Consider the following 24,436-nt stretch of genomic DNA (forward strand, 5'->3'; position numbering starts at 1 on the left):
AATGCCCCTGTAATACGCTGGATCCCTACGTTCTCGAATTTAAACACAGGAAATGTTTCGACCATCGGTACTCAACCTTTAATCTCACAAGGCCAAAAGTTGTATTTGCTAGGAATATATCTCGCCCACAAGCTACCATCTTCACACGTCTAAGGATTGGCCACACACAACTCACACATCAGAATCTTCTTACTGGCAAAGGAAAACCATCTTGCCCTCTCTGCGCAAGCACGCTTTATCACTTCTTTAACGAATGTTCCGCTTTAGCGAGTATTCGGCAAAAGCACACTGTTTTTTCAAACTATCAAGAATTGTTAAAACTTCCTTCGTTTGCAAATATTATAAGCAGTTATAACTTTATTACCGACTGTAACCTTCTTCTTCTTTACTGGCGTAGACACCGCTTACGCAATTATAGCCGAGTCTACTACGTGGCGCCAATCGGATATTCCAAGCGAGGCCAGGTCCTTTTCCACTTGGTCCTTCCACCGGAGTGGAGGTCTTCCTCTGCTTCCCGCGGCGGGTACTGCGTCGAATACTTTCAGAGCTGGAGTGTTTTCATCTATCCGGACAACATGACCTAGCCAGCGTAGCCGCAGTCTTTTAATTCGCTGAACTATGTCAATGTCGTCGTATATTTCGTACGAATATCGAATGCGGATATCGAATGCGATATTCGCCGTGGCCAACGCGCAAAGGACCATAAATCTTTCGCAGAACTTTTCTCTCGAAAACTCGCAACGTCGACTCATCGGTTGTTGTCATCGTCCAAGCCTCTGCACCATATAGCAGGACGGGAATTATGAGCGACTTATAGAGTTTGGCTTTTGTTCGTCGAGAGAGGACTTTACTTTTCAATTGCCTACTCAGTCCGAAGTAGCACCTGTTGGCAAGAGTAATCCTGCCTTGGATTTCCAGGCTGACATTGTTGATGGTGTTTACGCTGGTTCCAAGATAGACGAAATTATCTACAACTTCAAAGTTATGACTGTCAACAGTGACGTGAGTGCCAAGACGCGAGTGCGACGACTGTTTGTTTGCCCTCGTTCGTCTTGCCCTCGTTCAATGCCAGACCCATTTGCGTTGCTTCCTTGTTCAGTCTGGAGAAAGCAGAACTAACGGCGCGGGTGTTGAGACCGATGATATCAATATCATCGGCATACGCCTCTTATAAAAGATTGTACCTGCTCGATTTAGTTCTGCAGCTCTAATAATTTTCTCCAGTAGTCGCCTTGTCTGAAACCTCGTTTGGTATCGAACGGCTCGGAGAGGTCCTTCCCGATCCTGACGGAGCTTTTCGTGTTGCTCAACGTCAGTTTACACAGCCGTATTAGTTTTGCGGGGATACCAAATTCAGACATCGCGGCATAAAGGCAGCTCCTTTTCGTGCTGTCGAAAGCAGCTTTGAAATCGACGAATAGGTGGTGAGTGCCGATTCTCCTTTCACGGGTCTTTTCCAAGATTTGGCGCATTGCGCGACTGTAACCTACAAAATAAAATATAACTATATTTAGCTGGTACTAAGATATTTGATTGTTCAGTGTCGACGGCTTTAAGGGGCTAAACCAGTGTGACACTTTCAAATAAAAAATGTTTATTTGCTTTTTCGATAGTTTATATGTATTTCCATAAATATCCTCTGAAATCGGTAAAGTCTGATCTGTTCAGGTCTGGTATCTTGAATAGTTTTTGGATGGCAGCGTTCTAAAGAGCGACCGCTCGGAGGTGCAAACTTTAAACGCGTTTTTCTCGAAATGAAATTTTTCAAAATTGCTGGCGTCATAACTCAACGAGAAATAGACCGGTCGACTTCAAATTAAAACTGAGTATTATTGAACACATTTACTATACAATGAACTAAGATCTTTTTGATTGGTTGAAAACTGTCAGTTTTTCATTAAAAAAACGAAATTTTTTTTACCTAAAAAACGATTTTTCAAAATTACGCCATTTTGTTAATTTTTGATATTTTTCAAAGATCGTAGGTCATTGTATAGGAAATATCTTTAAGTTTAATGAACTTTTCAATTTTTTTTGTTTCAGCTACTCATTTGACCGGAATCATGCCAGCAGTTTGGGCACTTTTTTTTGGCACCTCCGAAGACAGCCCATAACTCCGTTATTTTTCAACATTTTTATAAAAAATCGTAAAATATAGCTGAAAATATACCTTATTACGTTCAAAGAAGTTCGAAATATTCAATCGCGTACTTTCTCTTAACAACAAATCTCGAAAATCGGCTAATTTTTCATGCGTCACACTGGTATAGCCCCTTAATAGTTCGTACTCTCTACAAGGTAATACAACTTTGTATATTTCTCCTAATAAATAAATAAAACTTTCATAGACGGTGCAAGAATACCGTACTTTAACTCCGGTAAATACTTAGGAATGACGTTTGACTCTACCCTACGGTGGAAAGTTCACGGAAAGAGCTGGACATGCGACTCAAAAATATTAATTGGTAATAAATCAGTGTGCCTATCGAAAATAAGTTTTTTATCTACAAACAAATACCTCGACCGATATGGAGCTATGGTGTACAACTCTGGATATGAACTAACGCAAATAATAAGAAAGTCATCCAACAATTTCAAATCAAAGTACTAAAACTAATTCTCAAAGCGTCTTGGTACTGTAGATGTGCTGATATAGCGAGATCTAGGCGTAAATTCAGAAAACGCAGATAAGTATATATATTAAAAATTGCAGCAGCACATAGTGCAAGATTGTTACAGCATTGTATCGAAGAAGTAGCAATGTTAACTTCTATAGATGGACCACCAAGACAACTCAATCGCCTCGAGCCCTGCTATCTTTCAAATTACACAATTCTCTCATAGTAGTTTTGTAGTTGCTTGCTAGTCCTTTCTTTTATATGAACTAATTGCAGTATGAAGTCATGTGTAGAAGTTCACGCAAGTGAGGAAAGTTCTCTGATCGCCATTCACTTGGGAGTGGCTAGAAACGATTCTTTTACATATGACTCAAGCAGCTCACGACTTCCCGTCTTTGACCAAGTATCCTCTGGGTAGCCTAGGAACACCCATTTGAAGCCGAGCTAAAGTGAGAAGGCGAAACATCCCCTGCATAGGGTTGTGCGCTGGGTTTGGGACCCGCTACGTAAAAAAACAAACCCAATGAAAAAGTGTAAACAGCCTCGAATGAGAGACCCCTCTTTTGATGACGACCATGGCAAACGAAATAAGGACTACGAAATGAGGGCATGCACCTGGAATGTCCAGTTCCTTAATTGAGGAGGTACCGCTGGCCAGCTGGTTGATGTACTCGTACAAGTAAAAGCTGATATCACCGCCGTCCAAGAAGTGCAATGGACGAGACAAGGACAAGATCGAGTAGGTCCTTGTGGCATTTACTACCGTGGCCATATAAAGGAGCGTAAGTTTGGTGTGAGATTCGTGGTGGGAGAGAACGTCTAGCCACAATCCGCATCAAAGGAGGTTCTTCAACATCTTCGCGTATTTGCGCCCACGCCCCGACGGAAGAGAAGGACGATGTGACCAAAGATGCCTTTTATGAGTGCTTGGAGCGCAAGTATGAGAGTTGCCCCCGTCTCGATGTCAAAATCGTGTTTGGCGACTTTAACGCCAGGGAGGGCATAGAAGGTACTTTGGCACAACGGTCGGTAAGTTCAGCTTCCATGATGAAACATCTCCAAATGGGTTGAGGCTGATCGACTTCGCCGGGGCCCGAAATATGATTATCTGTAGTACTGGATTCAAGCAAAGAAAAATTCATCAAGCTACCTGGCTGTCTCCAAATCGAAAAACTACCAACCATATCGATCATGTTGTGATAGACGGAAGAAACGTCTCCAGTGTTTTAGACGTGCGTACTCTCCGAGATCCTAACATTGACTCGGACCACTATCTTGTTGCAGCCAAGATACACACCCGCTTCTGTGCAGCGAAAAAACACATATCAACAAACACAAGGAAGGTGAGACGTCGAGAAGCTGCAATCACAACAGACAGCCGAACGATTTTCTACTAGGCTTGCATTCCTGCTCTCTGAGAGCACTCGTCAACAACGCGGTATAAGGGAACTGTGGGACGGCATTTCAAACTCTTTACGTACAGCTGCAACCGAAACCATTGGTTTTCGGAACGTGAAAAAGAACAGCTGATACGACGAGGAGTGCCATTTAGCAGCGGAGAGAAAACAGGCTGCCTACCTCGCAACGTTACGATCGACCACAACACGTGCGGGATGGGATAGATACCGAGAGTCGGAAAAAGAAAGAGGCCGAAATGCGTGAGTACGAATAGCTTGATAAGCTGGCCGACAGGGGTAATGCGCCGAAAATTCTACGAAAAAATGCCGCGGCTTACAGAAGGTTTCAAGATCGGAGCATACTCTTGTAGAACCCCCAGAGGTGATGTAGTGACTGACGCACAGAGCATATTGAATTTGGGGAGAGAACATTTCTCCAGCCTCCTGAATCGCTGTGAAAGCATAACAGCAGGAGAAGGTAGCCCCGATTCCCCATTCGATGACTATGGAACAGATCTGCTCCAGCTACCGTGGAATTAGCCTCCTGAACATCGCATATAAGGTTCTATCGAGCGTATTGTGTGAAAGATTAAATAAAGCCCATCGTCAGCAAACTGATTGGACCTTCAGTGTGGCTTTAGACCTGGCAAATCAACAACCGACCAGATATTCACCATGCGCTAAATCTTGGAAAAGACTTCACCTCTTCGTTGATTTTAAAGCTGTTTATGTCAGCACGAAAAGGAGCCTTTATGCCGCTATGTCTGAATTTGGTATCCCCGCAAAACTTTTAGGGCTGTGTCAACTGACGTTGAATAACACTGACGTTGAATAACACTAAAAGCTCCGTCAGAATCGGGAACGACTTCTCCGAGCCCTTCGATACCAGACGAGGTTTCAGAAAAGGCGACTCCCTATCGTGCGATTTCTTTAATCTGCTGCTGGAGAAAATTATTCGGGCTTCAGAACTTAATCGAGCAGGTACAATCTTTTATAAGAGTGTACAGCTGCTGGCGTAGGCCGATCATATTGATATCATTGGCCTCAACGCCGCGCCGTTAGTTCTGCTTTGACTGGATAAGGAAGCGAACCAGATGAGTCTGGCAGTGAACTAGGGCAAGACGAAATATCTCCTACCATCAAACAAACAGTCGTCGCACTCGCGACTTACCTCCCACGTCACTGTTGACAATCATAACTTCGAAATCGTAGATAATTTCGTCTATTTAGGAACTAGTATAAACACCACCAACAATGTCAGCCTCGAAATCCAACGCAGAATTACTCTAGCTACTTCGGACTGAGTAGGCAATTGAAAAGTAAAGTCCTCTCTCGACGAACAAAAGCCAAACTCTATAAGTCGCTCATAATTCCCGTCCTGCTATATGGTGCAGAGTCTTGGACGATGTCAACCGCGGATGAGTCGACGTTGCGAGTCTTCGAGAGAAAAGTTCTGCGAAAGATTTATGGTCCTTTGCGTATTGGCCACGGCGAATATCGCATTCGATGGAACGATGAGCTGTACCAGATATACGATGACATTGACATAGTTCAGCGAATTAAAATACAGCGGCTACGCTAGCTAGGTCATGTTGTCCGGTTGGACGAAAACACTCCAGCTCTGAAAGTATTCGACGCAGTACCCGCCGGGGGAAGCAGAGGAAGACTTCCACTCCGCTGGAAGGACCAAGGGGAGAAGGACCTGGCTTCGCTTGGAATATCCAATTGGCGCCACGTAGCGAAAAGAAGAAACGACTGGCGCGCGGTTATTAACTCTTCTATATTCGCGTAAGCGGTTTCTACGCCAATTAAGAAGAAGAAGTTGCAATATATTAATAAAATAAAAAGTTAAAAGGTCTTCCAATGCAATCATTTTAATATCTAGTCCACAAGTCTCTCTTAGGTAGCAGGAGTGCTACAGAATACAAAGGGCATTACCCTCTCCAACCCTTAAAGCAGTCCTCTTCATTTAGTTGATAACTGCCTTTGTGCGTTACATTATTTAACCTTCTACTATCCTACATTTTTCTTCTTCACAAGTACCACAGATGAGCTCCATGGACCCGCTGAAGGTTCGATTACGCCGCTTTCGCTCATTTCTCATATGTTTTGACTTACAACTTCACGTTCTGCTAGTGGAACGCTTCGAGGAGACGGAGGATTGGTCCTGCGTCACCTGTGTTAATAAAATGTTTCACAACTTTGGTTATTCCTGGTTTGGAATCGCCTTTATCAAAAATGGTTGAGTATCTAAGAATGCGTTGTATAGCCTCCTTTTAATGGTTTGTCTCTAGTTCCTTGGTCCATGCATTAATTTTACTCGATATGTCGCTTTTGCCAATATATTCATCAAGACGTATTTCACAATTTATTACGGCTTTATTCTCTTCACACTATCCTAATATAGCTACTCTGGTTTGGTGGAATTTGCTGGCTCTCTGTTATTATCACTCGTCTAACTGTATATTTATTACAATAACAAACCAAGACAAGTTCAGTGTTGACCTTAGGAGACGGTTGTATGTTACTTGAAGCTTCGATATTTGTCGAGGAGGGGCTGTTCCCCAATTGGGAATGGCGTAAGAGCAAATATTTCTGATGATGGAACTGAATGGCCGTTTTTTGGTGCTTAAGGAAACTCTTTGGTTGGCGAGAAACGGTTTCGTTGCGCTGAAGGCGACGTTGGTTTTGCTTCTAACTGCAGCGATTTACTTCGCCCATCAGCCGGCTGTCGAAGACAACTCCGAGTTATTTCCCGGAAGGACTCCAGTTGATGGGAAACTTATTTGCAAAAATTTGTGTAGGCTTTCGTGCGGAGATTGCTTCTGATTCGGTTGTGTTGATGTCGAATCTGCACTACCAGTACCAGGACGGTAGAGATGAATTTGTTGGGAGCAGTTAAAATAGTTAATATTAGGAAAGACATACAGAAAAGCGTCATCATCCGTGTATTGGGAAGCGAAGATTCCGTTTCCGAAAGATCCTGATAAAAATAATTTTTCGCGGTTTGGCAGGAAAAGAGCATTGGTTTTTTGGGGAACTGAGCGAAGATGTTGGCTAGTCCTTGTTTTTAATTGAGGCTGTGATATTTTTCCACAAATGAGAGTAGAAAATTTTAGTCTGCTGTTCGTCTTCAGCAACAAAGGAACTGAGATCTTCAAAGTTTTTTGGAGAAGAAGAACCTTTACTTCACTTTAGATGAAATAAGGCTTGGCGTATTCGTGTTTGGGACTCTTGGTGGTGGTTTCTAGCGAGAACTTTGAGTGAAGGAAGACTATTAGGTGTCAAACTGAGGATAAGCTAGAAGCGACTTTTGAGCTCTGTGTACACTGGAGAGTGGTCTCGAGCATATGACCCAAAGTCGTGATCTAGTAGATGATGCTTAGAGCATAAGTTATGGAGGAAACACTTCTTCAGCTGGCTAAGCGGCAATGATGACGATGGAATACATGTTCTATTACCCGATTCCAGACATTAAACAAACAGTCATCGCATTCGCGACTTTGCTCGCACGTCACGGTTGACAGTCATAACTTTGAAGTCGTAGATAATTTCCTCTATCTAGGAACCAGCATCAACACCAACAGCAATAACAGCCTCCCATATAAAATCACTCTTATCAACAGGTGCTACTTTGGACTGAGTAGGCAATTGAAAACTAAAGTCCTCTCTTGTCAAATAAAGGCCAAACTCTGAAGGACATCATCATGCACTGCGGAGGCATGGACAATGACATCATCTGTTGAGACGGCTTTAGAAGTCTTCGGGAGAAAGGGTTTGCGGATGATTTTTGGTCCATTGCGCATTGGCAACGGCGAGTTTCGCAGTCGATGGAATGATGAGCTATACGCGACTGCGCTGGCTAGGTCATGTTCTGCGGAAAGTTTTCGATTCAGTGCCCGCCGAGGGAAGCAGAGGAAGACCTCTACTCCGTTGGAGAGATCAGGTGGAGAGCACCTGGTTTCACTTGTTGTGTCGACTTGGCGCCAAACAGCGAAAAGATGAAACGTCTGACGTGCTGTTGTTAACTCAACTATAACTGTGTAAGCGGTGGTTGGCGCTTTGATGTTGTAGTTATGTTGGAGAGACATTCTCCAGAAGGTCAACCCGCACCAGCGAGTCATGGAACCAGAGTTTAAACAATCTGATAAGATGGGGGGACGAGATGTCGAGGAAATTTTAATCTGGCGGTTATAAAGCGAAATAATTCTGTGGGTGCGAGACGAGAAGTTCCGGAGCTGGTATTGGCAACAGGGTGACAGATGGCGAAACTGCCCCGATTGGCCCGGTTCCATTTTTTCTGTAAGCTGTGTGCTTCGTATAATTTTCGAGCATTAGCCCTGTCGGCCAGCTTATCAAGCTCTTCATACTCACGCATTTCGGCCTCTATTTTCTGTCTGCAAATGCGTCTCGGTGCGGTGCGAATCTTGGCTGCAACAAGATAGTGGTCCGAGTCGAGAACTCTGGAGACGTGTCTTCCATCTATCACATCATGATCGATCTGGTTGGTGGCTTTTGATTGCGGCGACAGCCAGGTAGCTTGATGAATCTTCTTATGGTGGAACCTAGTACTACAGGTAACCATATTTTGGGCCCCGGCGAAGTCGATCAGCCTCAACCCATTTGGGGATGTTTCCTCGTGGATGCTGAATTTACCGACCGTAGTGCCAAAGATACCTTCTTTACCCACCCTGGCATTAAATTCGCCAAGCACGATTTTGACATCGTGGCGGGGGCATCTCTCATAAGTGCGCTCCAAGCACTCATAAAAGGCATCTTTGGTCACATCGTCCTTCTCTTTCGTCGGGGCGTGGGCGCATATCAGCGATATGTTGAAGAACCACGCTTTGATGTCTCTGTCCTTGTCCCGTCCATCGCATTTTTGGACGGCGGTGATGTCAGCCATGACTCTAACGAGGACATCAACCAGCTGGGCAGCGGTACCTTCCCAGTTAAGGGACCGGACATTCCAGGTGCATGGCCTCAATTCGTAGCCCTTATTTCGTTTGCCATGGTCGTCATCAAAAGGATGGTTTCTCATCTGAAGCTGGTTGCTAGTTTTCATTGGGTTTGTTTTTTTACGTAGCGGGTCCCAAACCCAGCGCACAACCCTATGCAGGGGATGTTTTGTTATGAGTCATCACAACCATTACTGATTATTGGGGATACGGTTCTTGGGTCGCTGCGTGCATTGCGTATTATGGATATCCCTATAAATCAGTGGAATGAGTTAGATGTACCAATCGTGGCGGCTAAGCTTCCAGCGGTAACTAAGCGTGGACTGGGTATGAGGTGCTCCAATACAGATATACCACAATTAGAAGATCTACTACGACGTACTCATAGCCTGGTTCCTGAAGCATCGGTCTCATTAATGGCTTGCCGTCAGCAACGGCCACTGAGAGCGTATGTGCGCTCATTATGGGTTAGCGCAACGAATTGGAAAGGTGCTCTGCAATATTGGCTCTTAGTATCGAGCACCCTTACGAGCTTGAAATTGTGTTACAACTGCCCAACATACCCGCTTCATTCTTATCGACAGTGTTCGTCTGGTAATTGTCGAAATTGTGGTCGCAAGCAGGGTTCTCATTTACTACTCCGTAGCAGCAAAATTTCTAGAATTATTGCTATGCTATCGCTACCGCTCTCACTTTTCCGGGAGCCACAGCATAGTCTTAGCATAACAATGTAAAAGAAGTGCTCTACTCTGCTCCGAGTTTTTTTAGGTAAAACACTATAGCTGGAGCGGGAGCAAAAATTTAAATTCTGCGCTATGCTCTGGCGTAGCGGTAGCAAAAAATTGGGAGCGGTAGCACAGCAGAGCTATTGAAAATTTTCATGTGCTACAACTCCCACATGTGTTTGTTGTTTTTTTTTTGCTATTTTCTGTCATAATATTTGAATTAATTGAATAATTCAAACAAAAAAATGTTATGCAAATCATTTTGGCACTTGTTGCGTCAAGTGTCTTTATAAATCTAAAATCAAATATTTTAAGAAATATATTAATAAAGTCAATTAGATAATAATTGAATAAATTATATATATTTTTTTATTATGGAAAATATTTACCATTTTTATATTACCAAAAACATCATCTATTCCAAATGTATTACAATACTCAATTACTATGCATTTTCGAAATTAATTTTAACTACATTACTTTCCCCTTTTTTATATACATTAGGGTGTTTTTTTTTTTGAACTATTAATTTTTTTCAGTCCCGTCACGAAATTTCCTTGGAAATACCATACAAAAACTTCCGTGAAATGTTTAGCCCTAAATATTAACATTAAGAACTGGACCAAGGCATGTAAAAATTGTCCACAGAAAATACACGACAATCCTGATTTTTTATCTTTAAATTCCTACAGATCAGAGGTAAGAAAAGAATGTCAGCATGGACGTCAAGAATAGAACGGTACAGCTAGACGAACTCTTCGACGTCATAAAGAGCTACCGCAGAAACTGGCTCACTGCATAAAATGAAAAAAAGGCGAGCACATCTAAGCAGACGCATCTTCAAAGGAAATAACTGATTTTACTATATCAGAAACTAACAGGTTTTGGACGAAGTATCTCAACTTCTTCCAACACTTTGTGATAATGGCGGTTCTCAAATTTTGATAAAACATGATATAGATTTACTACATATGCTTTTAATAACATCCGATCCGATAATCAACTCACTCAGAAAAGTTCCTAGAAAGAGAGCAGATAAATTACCGGAGGAAGTTCTAAATTTAATTGTCCCGCCTTCAATACTCGTAACCATCAAAAATACCACGTCAGGTAACATATGACCATGACGATAAAGATTATCTAGTATCTGATTCAAATGAATCCAACAGTGATGATGAGTCATTCAATTAGTAATGATATAGTATATAGTATTAAACATTTTGTTGTTGTGTGTTATTGTTATTTTTATATTACTGTTATGTCTGTTGTTAAAAAATCCCTTACTAAATATCGCGTTTTTCATTAGTTGTAATGTAATGGACTTATGTATTAGTACGTATTTTATACATCCAAGTAAATGTTGTTGTATGTTCTGGAATTTAAAAATAATTAATTAAATATATTTTTTGCACAATTTTTTGTTTTCTATTCGTAAATCTAAAAAAAAATATATTAATTTTTCAATGAAACTTAAAATCATTAATCAACACGACCAAAACAGTTAAATTTCAAACTAAAATATTTTGTCCCCCTAGCTTGTATTAAACGATACACTGTGCGTCGACTCATCAGTTGTTGTCATCGTCCAAGACTCTGCACCATATAGCAGGACAGGAATTATGAGTGAACTTATAGAGTTTGGTTTTTGTTCGTCGAGAGAGGACTTTACTTCTCAATTACATTACTTAGTCCGTAGTAGCACCTGTTGGCAAGAGATATCCTGTGTTGAATTTCCAGGCTGACATTGCTGTTGGTGTTGATGCTGTTTCTAAATAGACGAAATTATCTACAACTCAACTTTAACAGTGACGTGGGTGCCTAGTTGCGAGTGCGACGACTGTTTGTTTGATGACAGGAGATATTTCGTCTTGCTCCCGTTCACCAGCAGACTCATTTGCTTCCCTGCCTTATACACTCTGGAGAAACCACAACTAACGGCGCGGTTGTTAAGGCCACTGATGTCAATATCATCAGCATACTCCAGCAGCAGTATACTCTTATAGAAGATTGTACCTTCTCGGGTTAGAATCTACTACTTGAATTATTTTCTCCAGAAAACGTTTGAAGAAGTCACATGAAAGAGAGTCATCTTGTCTGAAACCTCGTTTGGTATCGAATGGCTCGGAATGGTCCTTCCCGATCCTGACGGAGCTTTTAATGTTGCTCAACGTCAGTTTACACAAACTGTATTAGTTTTTAGGGGATACCAAATTCAGAAATTGCGGCATAAAAGGAGCTCCTTTTCGTGCTGTCAAAGATAGCTTTGAAATCGACGAAGAGGTTGGTGTGTGTCGCATGGTGAATATCTGGTAATCGTATCTACGTCAGTAAAGAAGAAGAATAAGAATTATCTTGGTTTACCAGGCCCAAAGCCACACTGGATAAATCCCGATCAGTTTTGTTGACGGTGGGCTTTAATCTTTCACACAATTACGCTCGATAGAACCTTAGACGCGATGTTGAGCAGTCTTATCCCACGGTAGTTTGCGCAAATTGTGCAGTCTCCCTTTTTGTGGATTGGGCAGAGCACATTTTAATTCCAATGCATGCTTTCATCCGACCACATTTTACAAAGAAGCTAATGCATGCTCCTTATCACAGCTGTTCGCCAACGTGTTTGAATCGCTTGGCTGTCATCAAGAGCCCCCGCCGCTTTGATGTTCTTCAGACGGTTGATTGCTAATCGAACTTATTTATGGTCGGGCAATGGAACGTCTTCTCCTGGCGTTGTGCATTCACTGCCATTCAGCAGGCTGGTGAAGTGTTCCCTCCATAATTTAAGTATGCTCTGGGAATCGGTTACTAGGTCACCTCCTTGGGTTCTACAAGAGTATGCTCCGGTCTTGAAGCCTTCTGTTAGTCGCCGCATTTTTTCGTAGAATTTTCGAGCATTACTCCTGTCGGTCAGCTTATCAAGCTTTTTATACTCACGCATTTCGGCGTCTTTGTTTTCTGTCTGCAAATGCGTCTCGCTTCCCTCTTCAACTCTCGGTATCTATCCCATCCCGCACGTGTTGTGGTCGATCGTAACGTTGCGAGGTAGGCAGCCTGTTTTCTCTCCGCTGCGACACGGCACTCCTCGTCGTACCAGCTGTTCTTTTGCATTTTTCGAAAACCAATGGTTTCGGTTGCAGCTGTCCGTAAGGAGCTAAAAATGCCGTTCCACAATTCCCTTATACCGAGTTGTTGACGAGTGCTCTTAGAGAGCAGGAGCGCAAGTCGAGTAGAAAATCGTTCGGCTGTCTGTTGTGATTGCAGCTTCTCGACGTCGAACCTTCCTTGTGTTTGTTGGCGTGCGTTTTTTGCTGCACAGAGGCGGGTGCGAATTTTGGCTGCAACAATATAGTGGTCCGAGTCGATGTTAGGACCTCGGAGCGCACGCACATCTAAAACACTGGAAACGTGTCTTCCGTCTATCACAACATGATCGATCTGGTTGGTAGTTTTTCGATCCGGAGACAGCCAGGTAGCTTGATGTATCTTCTTATGCTGGAATCTAGTACTACAGATAACCATATTTCGGGCCCCGGCGAAGTCGATCAGCCTCAACCCATTTGGGGATGTTTCCTCGTGGAGGCTGAATTTACCGACCGTAGTGCCAAAGATACCTTCTTTGCCCACCCTAGCGTTGAAGTCGCCAAGCACGATTTTGACATCGTGGCGGGGGCATCTCTCATAAGTGCGCTCCAAGCACTCATAAAAGGCATCTTTGGTCACATCGTCCTTCTCTTCCGTCGGGGCGTGGGCGCAAATCAACGATATGTTGAAGAACCTCGCTTTGATGCGGATTGTGGCTAGATGTTCATTCTCCGGACTGAGTGATAGTACTCGGCGACGGAGTCTCTCTCCAACCACGAATCCAACACCAAACTTGCGCTCCTTTATATGGCCACTGTAGTAGATGTCACAAGGACCTACTCGTCTCTGTCCTTGTCCCGTCCATCGCATTTCTTGGACGGCGGTGATGTCAGCCTTTATTTTCACGAGGACATCAACCAGCTGGGCAGGGGCACCTTCCCAATTAAGGGACCGGACATTCCAGGTGCATGCCCTCAAATCGTAGTCCTTATTTCGTTTGCCATGGTCGTCATCGAAAGGGGGGTTTCTCATCCGAGGCTTATAGTTGAATTTCATTGGGGGTGTTTTTTTACGTGGTGGGTCCCAAACCCAGCGCACAACCCTATGCAGGGGATGTTTCGCCTTCTCACGTTAGCTCGCCTTCAAACGGATGTTCTTAGGCTACCCAGAGGATACTTGGTCAAAGACCGGAAGTCGTGAGCTGCTTGAGTCACATGTAAAAGAATCGTTTTCTGGCCACTCCCAAGTGAATGGCAATCAGAGAACTTTCCTCACTTGCGTGAACTTCTACACATGACTCCATCCTCCACCGAACAGCATCAGGCGATGCAACATAAGTTATAAGCGGTAATGCTCCAATTGACCTACTGGCAGATGAAAGGAAAAAGCTGTGGGAGCTAAAGAAATCACTCGGCAATAACAAGAGCGTAATACAACAAATAAGGAAAGATACCATAACATCATGACAACAAAGATGGGAGAATGAAGTCGCAGCAGATGGACGGCCAGGCTAATAAAAGATTTAGATTTATGGACAAGTCGTAAATTCTGGGAAGCCGACTTTTACACCACTCAGCTGTTATCCGATCATGGATACTTCAAAAAGTACATCCACAGAATTGAAAAAGTTCAAGAGCCGTCATACCTATACAACGACAGAAGACGATGCTGAACACACATTCTTTGCATGTCAGCGCTGGCAAGGAGAATGCACCGCAGTAGAAGACCTGGTCGGGCTAATAACCGCTGACAATATAATCAGCATCATGCTGGAGAGTGAAGCACACTGGGGGATTATTAAGAAATACGCAGCAATCCTGCTACGCATCAAAAAGCGGGACCTGGACGCAGATGCGCAGATGTTAATCTCTCAATGAGAAAAATGGAAAGTCACCCTTAAGTAATGCAAACGCGGTCCCACGGTGGGCGACGGTTCCTTAGAGGGGGGGTTTTTAGTGACCTGCAAGTGACACATACCACTGCCGTGACGATAGCACCGATGATGCGGAAGGCATTTTCCACCCCCTCACCCGCAAAAAAAAAAAAATCGAATTGACTTTATTAATATATGTATTTCTTAAAATATTTGTTTTTAGAAAATAGCAAAAAAGAAAAAAAAAAGAGAGTGTAAAACTTCTTTCTCCCTATCTATATGTATATACATATATGAATGTGTGTGTGCAATATATACATGTAAGCACATATATGTACATATATTTATTTCCTACAAATATTTAAATTTATTTTATGTTTTCATTAGTAAATTAATATTTTTGCATAGATCTTTTATTTTTTTCATTGTTTTATTCGTTATTTTCATTATTAGGTACATCAGAAATTACTGATTGATTGTAAAACCGAGACAATAGGCTTATGATACGAGAAATATGACACATATATTTTAGAATTAAAATTAGACAGAAATCTAGAAAAAACTGCATCGATTGTTGTTCCATGTCTTGTAGTTGGCTCATTACGGTCATTATTCATTTGTAATTCTAATTTATCTCGTAGAAAGTTTCTCAAGAGTTGTCCATCTTCGGATGCGAAATTGATATTGAAATCTCTTGCTAAGATTAGTGGCAACGTATGATAGTTTTCTCCTAGTTCTTCAGAACCTACTCGACCATAAATCATAAGTCTTCTGTATATAAACTTTATGATATTATTAACTGTGTTATTGGGCGACATGTAAACAACTACCATTATGAAGTTTGTTCCATCGTCCAAAACCCGGAAAAATTAGGAAAAATTATTTTAATTTTATTTCTCTTTATTTTTATTTAAATAAAGTAATATTTCAAATAAATTATATTTATTTCCACTATTACAAAGTGAAGATGTGCAAAATGAACTTCATTTCTTCAAAGAAAATTGATGACCTTCATGAAATGTGCATATTCGCATTATTTCGTTATCATTTCCATATTGTACCAATAAAATTTCTATGGCATATATATACATACATATGTATATTATTTCTTTGGCACATTTGTCTGTATGTTACGAAAACAAATGCGAGCCACATACATATGTACATATGTACATACATTCATAATAACAAGTGTCGCACGCATCTTTCGCATCTCCGCTGTCACGGACAATCAATGCGAAACTCAAAGAGTCACGCCCGGAACACATAGAGCGGGGCAGGCTGCAAGCGAAAAAGGCTGCAAGCGACATCTGTCAAATATTAAAATACACACGTTCTTATGGACACAGTTATGTAGTTGTGCAGCTGTCTAAATAACTGTGTCCTTAAGAATGTGTGTATTTCAGTATCAGATTCAGATGGCGCTTGCAGTCTGTCGCGTTCTATGTGTTCAGCACATCAATCTGTCGAAGCATTGACGCGACGAGACGCGAAAGAAACTAACAAACGATCGCCGATTGTTACCGCTTCCTTTGCCGCTGTAACAGCTTCGCCTTCCAACATGCTTAAATATGTATGCATATGTATGAACTTGGATAAGGAGCATGCATGCATGTGTTCATGTCTTCATATACATATTCATGCATACATATAGTTATTTATGTCTCTTCATATTCTTGCGTATGTGAGACAGAGAACATAATGTATTTTGGACACATTTTCGGTGTCAAAATGAAACAAAATATTGTTACGAATTTACTCCTTGCTAGTTTTACTTTACTAGGTTCGTATCTCTGGATTGACGAATAAAACCAAAAACTGTTTAATTCAATTCAACAACTCTTTATTTTACAACTTGTCTACACTATAACAGTTTACTCTTAGCACTGATTGATTATGTTGGCGCTGCCACGGCTTACATAGCCACGCACTTCTCGCTGATGCCGACGTGTCCTTCTAGAATATTGCGTCTGGAAATTACCAGAACATAATGCTATACGGCGCCAAATGCAGACAAGCAGACAGCCGCGGCGGCAGACTCTGCAATTGTTCAAGCAGACGGCTGTGGCGCCAGATGTCTATTGTTTCGACAAGCAGACAGTGCGGCGCCAGATGTCTATAACAAGACAAATGCTATTCCATATACCTACAACTATTGTTCATAATACGGGATGCATATAGCAATACAAATACAACTTAATACTAATTTTGTAAGAATATAAACAAGCAAAACGAAATTCTTCGTTGGGAGTCTCTTCCTATTCTCTTCTTCGGCATACATATATGCCTTGTCATCATATGCCGTAAATACATATATTTCTGTCTCTTCATATTCTCGGTTAGAATATGTGAGAGAATTGTAAACAATGTTAAAATTTCGAGGCGAATTCCGACCATACATACAATGTTAACACATTTTATGTTCTCTGTCTATACTTTTAAGTTCTCTGATTCTTGCAAATTTGTTTACATGCACACATAATTACATATGTATGTACGTGAATATGCGCGACCGCTTGGTCTTTTAATATGTACATATGTTAAATGAAATGTCGTAAATTTGGCAACGCGGTGAGCCTTCTCTATATTATACGTTCTCTGCGTTCGCCTCGCCTGATCACACTTTTCGTCACGCGTTCGTTAGTTTACTCCCCAAGCCAAGCGCGCCTAAAGAAGTTTTACTTCAAAAACAAACACATGCGGGAGTTGTAGCACATGAAAATTTTCATTAGCTCTGCTGTGCTACCGCTCCCAATTTTTTGCTACCGCTACGCCAGAGCATAGCGCAGAACAACGTTTGAAAAACTACGCTACTCCCGTAGCATTTCATTTTACTCTTGCTACCGCTCTCACTTTGTCGGGAGCCACAGCATAGCCTTAGCATAATAATGTAAAAGAAGTGCTTTACTCTGCTCCGAGTTTTGTTAGGTAAAAAACTATAGCTGGAGCGATAGCAAAAAATTAAATTCTGCGCTATGCTCTGGCGTAGCGGTAGCAAAAAATTGGGAGCGGTAGCACAGCAGAGCTAATGAAAATTTTCATGTGCTACAACTCCCGCATGTGTTTGTTGTTTTTTTTTTCTTTTCTTTACTATTTTCTGTCGTAATATTTGAATTAATTGAATATTTCAAACAAAAAAATGTTATGCAAATCATTTTGGCACTTGTTGCGTCAAGTGACTTTATAAATCTAAAATCAAATATTTTAAGAAATATATTAATAAAGTCAATTAGATAATAATTGAATAAATTATATATATTTTTTTTATTATGGAAAATATTTACCATTTTTATATTACCAAAAACATCATCTATTCCAAATGTATTACAATACTCAATTACTATGAATTTTCGAAATTAATTTTAACTACATTCCTTTCGCCTTTTTTATATACATTAGGGTGTTTTTTTTAACTATTAATTTTTTTCAGTCCCGTCATAAAATTTCCTTGGATATACCATACAAAAACTTCCTTGAAATGTTTAGCCCTAAATATTAACATTAAAAACTGGACCAAGGCATGTAAAATTGTCCATAGAAAATACACGACAATCCTGATTTTTTATCTTTAAATTCCTACAGATCAGAGGTATTTTAAGGCATCGCTTGACTTTAGACGCATGTTTCTCAGAATTGTTCACACTTCTTCTTCACATTTCGAGCGAATGCGAATTTCTTGCAAAAAACAAGTTTAGAGCCCCGTAATACCTCGCCGATGTGAGTTTCGACTTTGTTACTCTGGCCACTTTCGTAGAGAACATTTTTTTGTTTGAATTATTCAATTAATTCAAATATTACGACAGAAAATAGCAAAGAAAATAAAAAAAAAACAACAAACACATGCGGAAGTTGTAGCACATGAAAATTTTCATTAGCTCTGCTATGCTACCGCTCCAAATTTTTTGCTACCGCTACGCCAGAGCATAGCGTAGAATTTAATTTTTTGCTACCGCTCCAGCTATGGTTTTTTACCTAACAAAACTCGGAGCAGAGTAGAGCACTTCTTTTACATTGTTATGCTAAGACTATGCTGTGGCTCCCGGAAAAGTGAGAGCGGTAGCGATAGCATAGCAATAATTCTAGAAATTTTGCTGCTACGGAGTAGTAAATGAGAACCCTGGCGCAGAATTCAATTTTTTGCTCCCGCTCCAGCTATAGTTTTTTACCTAACAAAACTCGAAGCAGAGTAGAGCACTTCTTTTAAATTGTTATGCTAAGGCTATGCTGTGGCTCCCGACAAAGTGAGAGCGGTAGCAAGAGTAAAATGAAATGCTACGGGAGTAGCGTAGTTTTAAAACGCTGGTCGCAAGCACAAAATAATACAACTCTGAGACAAGTTTAACAACAAAACAAAAATGTTGCATGATGGTAGAAGATGGTAGAATATCCTATGAAAGGCAGCGTTACGTTCACTCTGATATCAACAACAACTAATGCGAATTGACGCCTTCGATTTATCGTGCACTACTTCACCGTCACCAGCAATAATTGTTGACATGAACCAATGGCCATAGTAGAGAGTCATGGATTTGACGGGCAACCGGCTTGGTACGCCTGGAATTATCAGCGTGGATGTGTGGAGGCGTCTCATAGAAGGTGAAGTCATCGGTGGAAGAACAGGAGAACCTTTTTCCCAGCGTACCCGCTTCGAATGGGTGGTGTTTGGTCCAACAGCATTGACCTTACCTGCAAAGGAATCATTGCTCACACTCACCATTTTGCTAGACAGGGAGGACCACTAGTTGAAGGAACTAGTGTCCAAATGTTGGCAAATGGAGAAAATAGCGGTGGTTGACGATCTGCCAGAAAACGAGTGTGAGCAGATTTTCAAGACCAGTCGGCGTACCTCAGACGGCCGTTATATTGTACAGCTACTCTTGCCACGAACGAAAGGCAACGGAACTGGGTGACTCCTACACACTGGCATTACTGCGATTTCAAAGGCTAAAGCGTCGTAAGATTCCTTATACAGTTACAAAAAGCTACATTTTATTTATGAGGGAATGTGCAGTACTCGGACACATGGAGAAAGCACAACTACCTTACAATCACACCAATAGCTACTGCAGTCCTCATCATACGGTCACAAAGTTTCGCGTAGTACTCAACGCTTCAACACCTACCAACACGATGTTCAACTGGTAGGTCCAAACATTTCAGTATTCGTTGAGTAGTATACTTCTACGTTTTCGTCGCTATCCTGTGGTGATAACAGCGGGCATAAAGGAAATATTCAGACAAGTGCTTTGGTTCCTGACATACAACAAACAATAGTCAGTCCAATGAGCCGTCTTTTTTTAGTTATATTTTACATCCTGGTGACGCTTCTGTTTTGAACTTAAGATGGGTCGGATCAGATATTCTTTCGCATCGGTCTACGACATAGCGGAGACGACTCTTTAATCCTACTGGATTGTTATCACCTGTTATCGTAACTGGAAAAATAATCTTTTAGCGACAGTGGTCTGCCGGTCTCTCTTGGGACTCAACATTACCTGATGATCTTTGCCGCGAATGGCTAAAGTATCACAGCTTCCAGAGCTTAATCAAATTCGTATCAAACGTAACGGAAACGTTACGCGTTGAAACATCGTTTCATGAGTTTTACGATGCTAACTCACACGAGTTACATATGTATTTAACAATGGCAACAGTTAAATTTATCTTTTTCTTTATCTTTACAAATGTAGCAATAAAACTACTCTCTATTTGATTACATTTTATTTAACAACAAAAACATCATTTGGCATACTCACGCTACTCTATGTTAAATAAATATACATTTTTAAGACTAACTCTCTTGCCAAATAGACGTTTGTTTTTGCGCGCACGGAGTTTTTTGGATTTCTTTCTTTCTCAGCTCATCCTATCCGCTTTTTCTCTTTTTTTCTATTTCTGTGCATACGCATACTTTTGTTTACGTGAACTTTAAAAACACGTGCACCATGGCCCCGGGGCCACCAAACATTAACGCAAATCGATTTGCGTTATTAGATACTGGACCAAAAAGAAAGAAAAACCAAAGTGATTCAATTGCCTTTCAAACCGATTTTCCCTTTCTGCCTGAAACTAAAGTGAATGATCCAAAATTTGTCGTGATTGAATCAATTGATCCCTCCAAGCCTATTTCATCTTATTCGTGCTTTGCAATTCATCGTGGTATCAAACAAATTAGTAGTGAGGTGCACTCCATTTCTACTCTTCGTGATGGAAAACTACTTATCCTTGTAAAAAGCAATAAAATCGCCGAAAAGTTTATAAAAGCAAAACAACTCGAAAATGTGTGCTCTATCTCAGCCAAGCTACACGAATCGCTAAACTACGTAAAAGGAACAGTGTTTGCCCCATTTCTTAACAATAGCTGAAGAAGAAATTGTTAAGGAATTAAGCTCCCAAGGAGTTGTAGCAGCATACAAGTTTAAAAAAACTTTCGACGGTAACTTTCACCCCTCCGGAGTCGTGTTACTCACATTTAATCTTTACCATCTTCCCAGTAAGATCGACATTGCTTGGTGCAAAGTTTTGGTTCGCCAATATATACCACTCCCCATGCGCTGCAAATCTTGCCAGCTCCTTGGGCATACGAAAAACAATTGTAAATGGTCACCTCTTTGTGCAAATTGTTCCCTACCTCCCCATTCCCCATCTGACTGTGAACGCACTTTCTGTGTTAACTGCGCACAGCCACATCCCTCCTCTTCTAAAGAATGTCCAAAATTTCTACAAGCCAAAGAGATAATAAAAATAAAAACGATAGACAAATGCTCAATGAGAGAAGCTATAAAAAAGCACAAACAATAACTAAATATAACAAATTCACCCAGTTACTCCTACGCCGGCATTGCATCGAGCGCAAATACTAGCAAAACAAATATAATAATGACAGCAGCTACAACAAACAATAAAAGTTCTCCTACTTACTCACAGAGCATTAAAAACTCAAATAGTATCAACAACAAAAACTACGAAGAAGCAACCATAGACACGAGTATTGAAAATTCCAATTCCTCTTCCAATCAAATTGCCCCCCTTGAACAAATTAATTATTCTGACTCCCATATACTTAGTTAAATCAAACAAAACAGCAAAAGCAAACGATAATATTCCCACAACACAAAATACTAACAAACACAACTTATGTAACTTTTAACTCTCCGACTTCCGAATTCCAACTTAATCTCACTGATCGTATCGAGACACATACTAACTACAATAGCAATCATTTCTCTTCTTTCAATTCACATTCCTCTTCCCCACAATTCCAATCACTCCCCCAAGTATTAGCTTCTACTATAAACCAGAATACGTCTGATAATGAAATGGAATAAAAAGAAAAACAACAACTAATAAACACTAATAAATACATATTTGCCTCTCCTTTTACTTTGATTAAGTTTTATGACGTTAAAAATTCTCCAGTGGAATATAAACGGGTATTCCAACAACTATCACGAGCTGCAATTGCTTATCAAAGAGAAAAGCACCAATATCCAATCCCTTTTATCCCAAACAATACTTAGGCTATTTCTCTAACTTAAATAACATCCAAACTAACAAACAAGGTGTTGGTATCCTAATAAAAAGACACATTCCACATGAAGTTATAAATATAACTTCACCTCTATCAACCATAGCACTAAAATTAAATCTGAACTTGCCATTTCGTATAGCAAGTACATACATCCACCCCCAACAAGTTTTCAGTGAAAGAAACTTATTTCAGCAATTACCCACCCCCATTTTGTGGACTGGCGACTTTAAGGCCTGGAACTATCTGAGGGGCTCACAAAAATCTAATGCCAGAGGATCAATAATTGAAAATTTCATATTAAATCATCACTTGGTGTTATTAAATAATGGATCCCCTACTCATTTTTCAACCCATTCAACATTAACTCACGTCGACTTGTCTTTAGCTTCCCCTCAACTTTCTCCCAGAATTAAATGGGATATTTCCACTGATCTGAAAGGCAGCGACCATTTCTCCATCTCTATCACTGTTCAAACCAACCTCCACCCTATCAAATATAACCACTGCCCTATATTCAAAACAGACTTCGCTAAGTGGGATGTAGTTCAAGCAGAGATCACAAAAAATATAAAAAGCTCTCTAATTGACAATATCAATCAAGAAAGTGCCTCTATTACCAAAATCATACGCTCTGCAGCCAACAAATCGATACCCCAATCTAAAAAGAAGCTTGCTAAGGCCTTTCCAATTTGGTGGAACGCCGATCTTAAATACAGTGACTCACAAAATTGATCACGCTTCAGTTGAATATTCATTTCTTCTTTCATTCCGTCTTGCATATGCACTCAAACACAAATCCGACTGAATACATATGTTGCTTGGCGTTTGATGTACCGTTATCTATATGTTTTACGTCGCCACCAAAATTAGCGGTAAAGTAAAATTTGAACAATGCGCAGAAGGCAAGCGTGATCAATTTTGAGACTTTCGCTCGAAGTGTTCGGACGTGCGCAAAAAAGTGAATTCATAAACTAGAATATTTTGAATTATTTGAAAAATGTAGATATAAAAGGTAAGAGAAAATATGCATACGTTTTTCCGCCGCTATAGTTGCTTATATCTTTGGCAGACATGGGAAAAAGGCGAGGTGAAAAAATTGTTGATTGATGGTGTGACTCATCGCGAAATTTCTCGAAGGCTGAAAATCTCCGTTGGCATTGTGAGTAAAATTCGCAGCAAATTTGCAGATTTATTCATTAAAAATAAAGCAGGCCGTAAAAGAATTCTTAGCTCAGTTTAGAAACGGGACGTTGTTGGGACTATAAGAAGTGGCGAATGCGAAAATGGCGTTGAAGTTGCCACAGCCCAGAAAAGAATAATAATTTAAAGATTTATTTAGAGAAAATTTGCAGAAAATTACGAAATGCTGGTCTAAAAATCCATGCAAAGTCAAAAAACATCTCTATTTTCTGATAGACACGAGAAGTTGTGGCTAAATTTTGCCAAAAAATAAAAGACCAGGAATGAAAGTGACTGGGAGAAGGTCTTGTGGCCGGATGAGACCAAAATAAATCGTTTAGGATCGGATGGGCGCGAATGGGCCTGGAGAAGCAAGGGTGCGAAATTACAGGCACACCACGTTAAGTCTACGCTGAAGTTTGGAGGAGTCTCCATTACCGTATGGGGACTCGACTCGCAAATGGCTCCAGGACAATAGTATTAGTACACTAGATTGGCCTCCGCAATCTCCGGACCTTAACCCTATCGAGCACCTGTGGGCTATATTAAAAAAATCGGTCGCCGGCGAAGTCGGCTCATTGAGCGAATTATGGCCTAAGGTGCAGCAGGCGTGGGATTCTATTTCGTCAGAAACATGCGCAAATTTGTGTATAAGTATGCCAAGTAGAATCACAGCCGTGATAGATGCCAAAGGTGGTTATACGAAGTATTATTATTAATTTTTAACCCTGTTAATATTAAGTCACAAAATTGATCACACTGAAATATTCTATATTTAGTTTCTTTATTGCTTTTATTTGTTGTTGCTTAATGAAATATTACTTGTGTTTTATTCTTTCATATTATATCTTTAAAATAAACATAAAAAATTTCGAAAATATCAAATCATTTACGAGTTTTTTATCATCGCTTAGGTACGTATTGATACCGTGATCAATTTTGTGAGTCACTGTATGTGCGTGACCAGAAAAATAAATATTGGAAGATTTTCAAAAATTCTATGTCCGACACTAACCTTACCAACTACAAAAAGTCTAACGCGTGTTTTAAAAGAGCGGTTAAGGCTGCAAAGAGGAG

The sequence above is a fragment of the Bactrocera dorsalis genome, chromosome 3 (genome assembly GCF_023373825.1).
Source record: "Bactrocera dorsalis isolate Fly_Bdor chromosome 3, ASM2337382v1, whole genome shotgun sequence".
Lineage (NCBI taxonomy): Eukaryota > Metazoa > Arthropoda > Insecta > Diptera > Tephritidae > Bactrocera > Bactrocera dorsalis.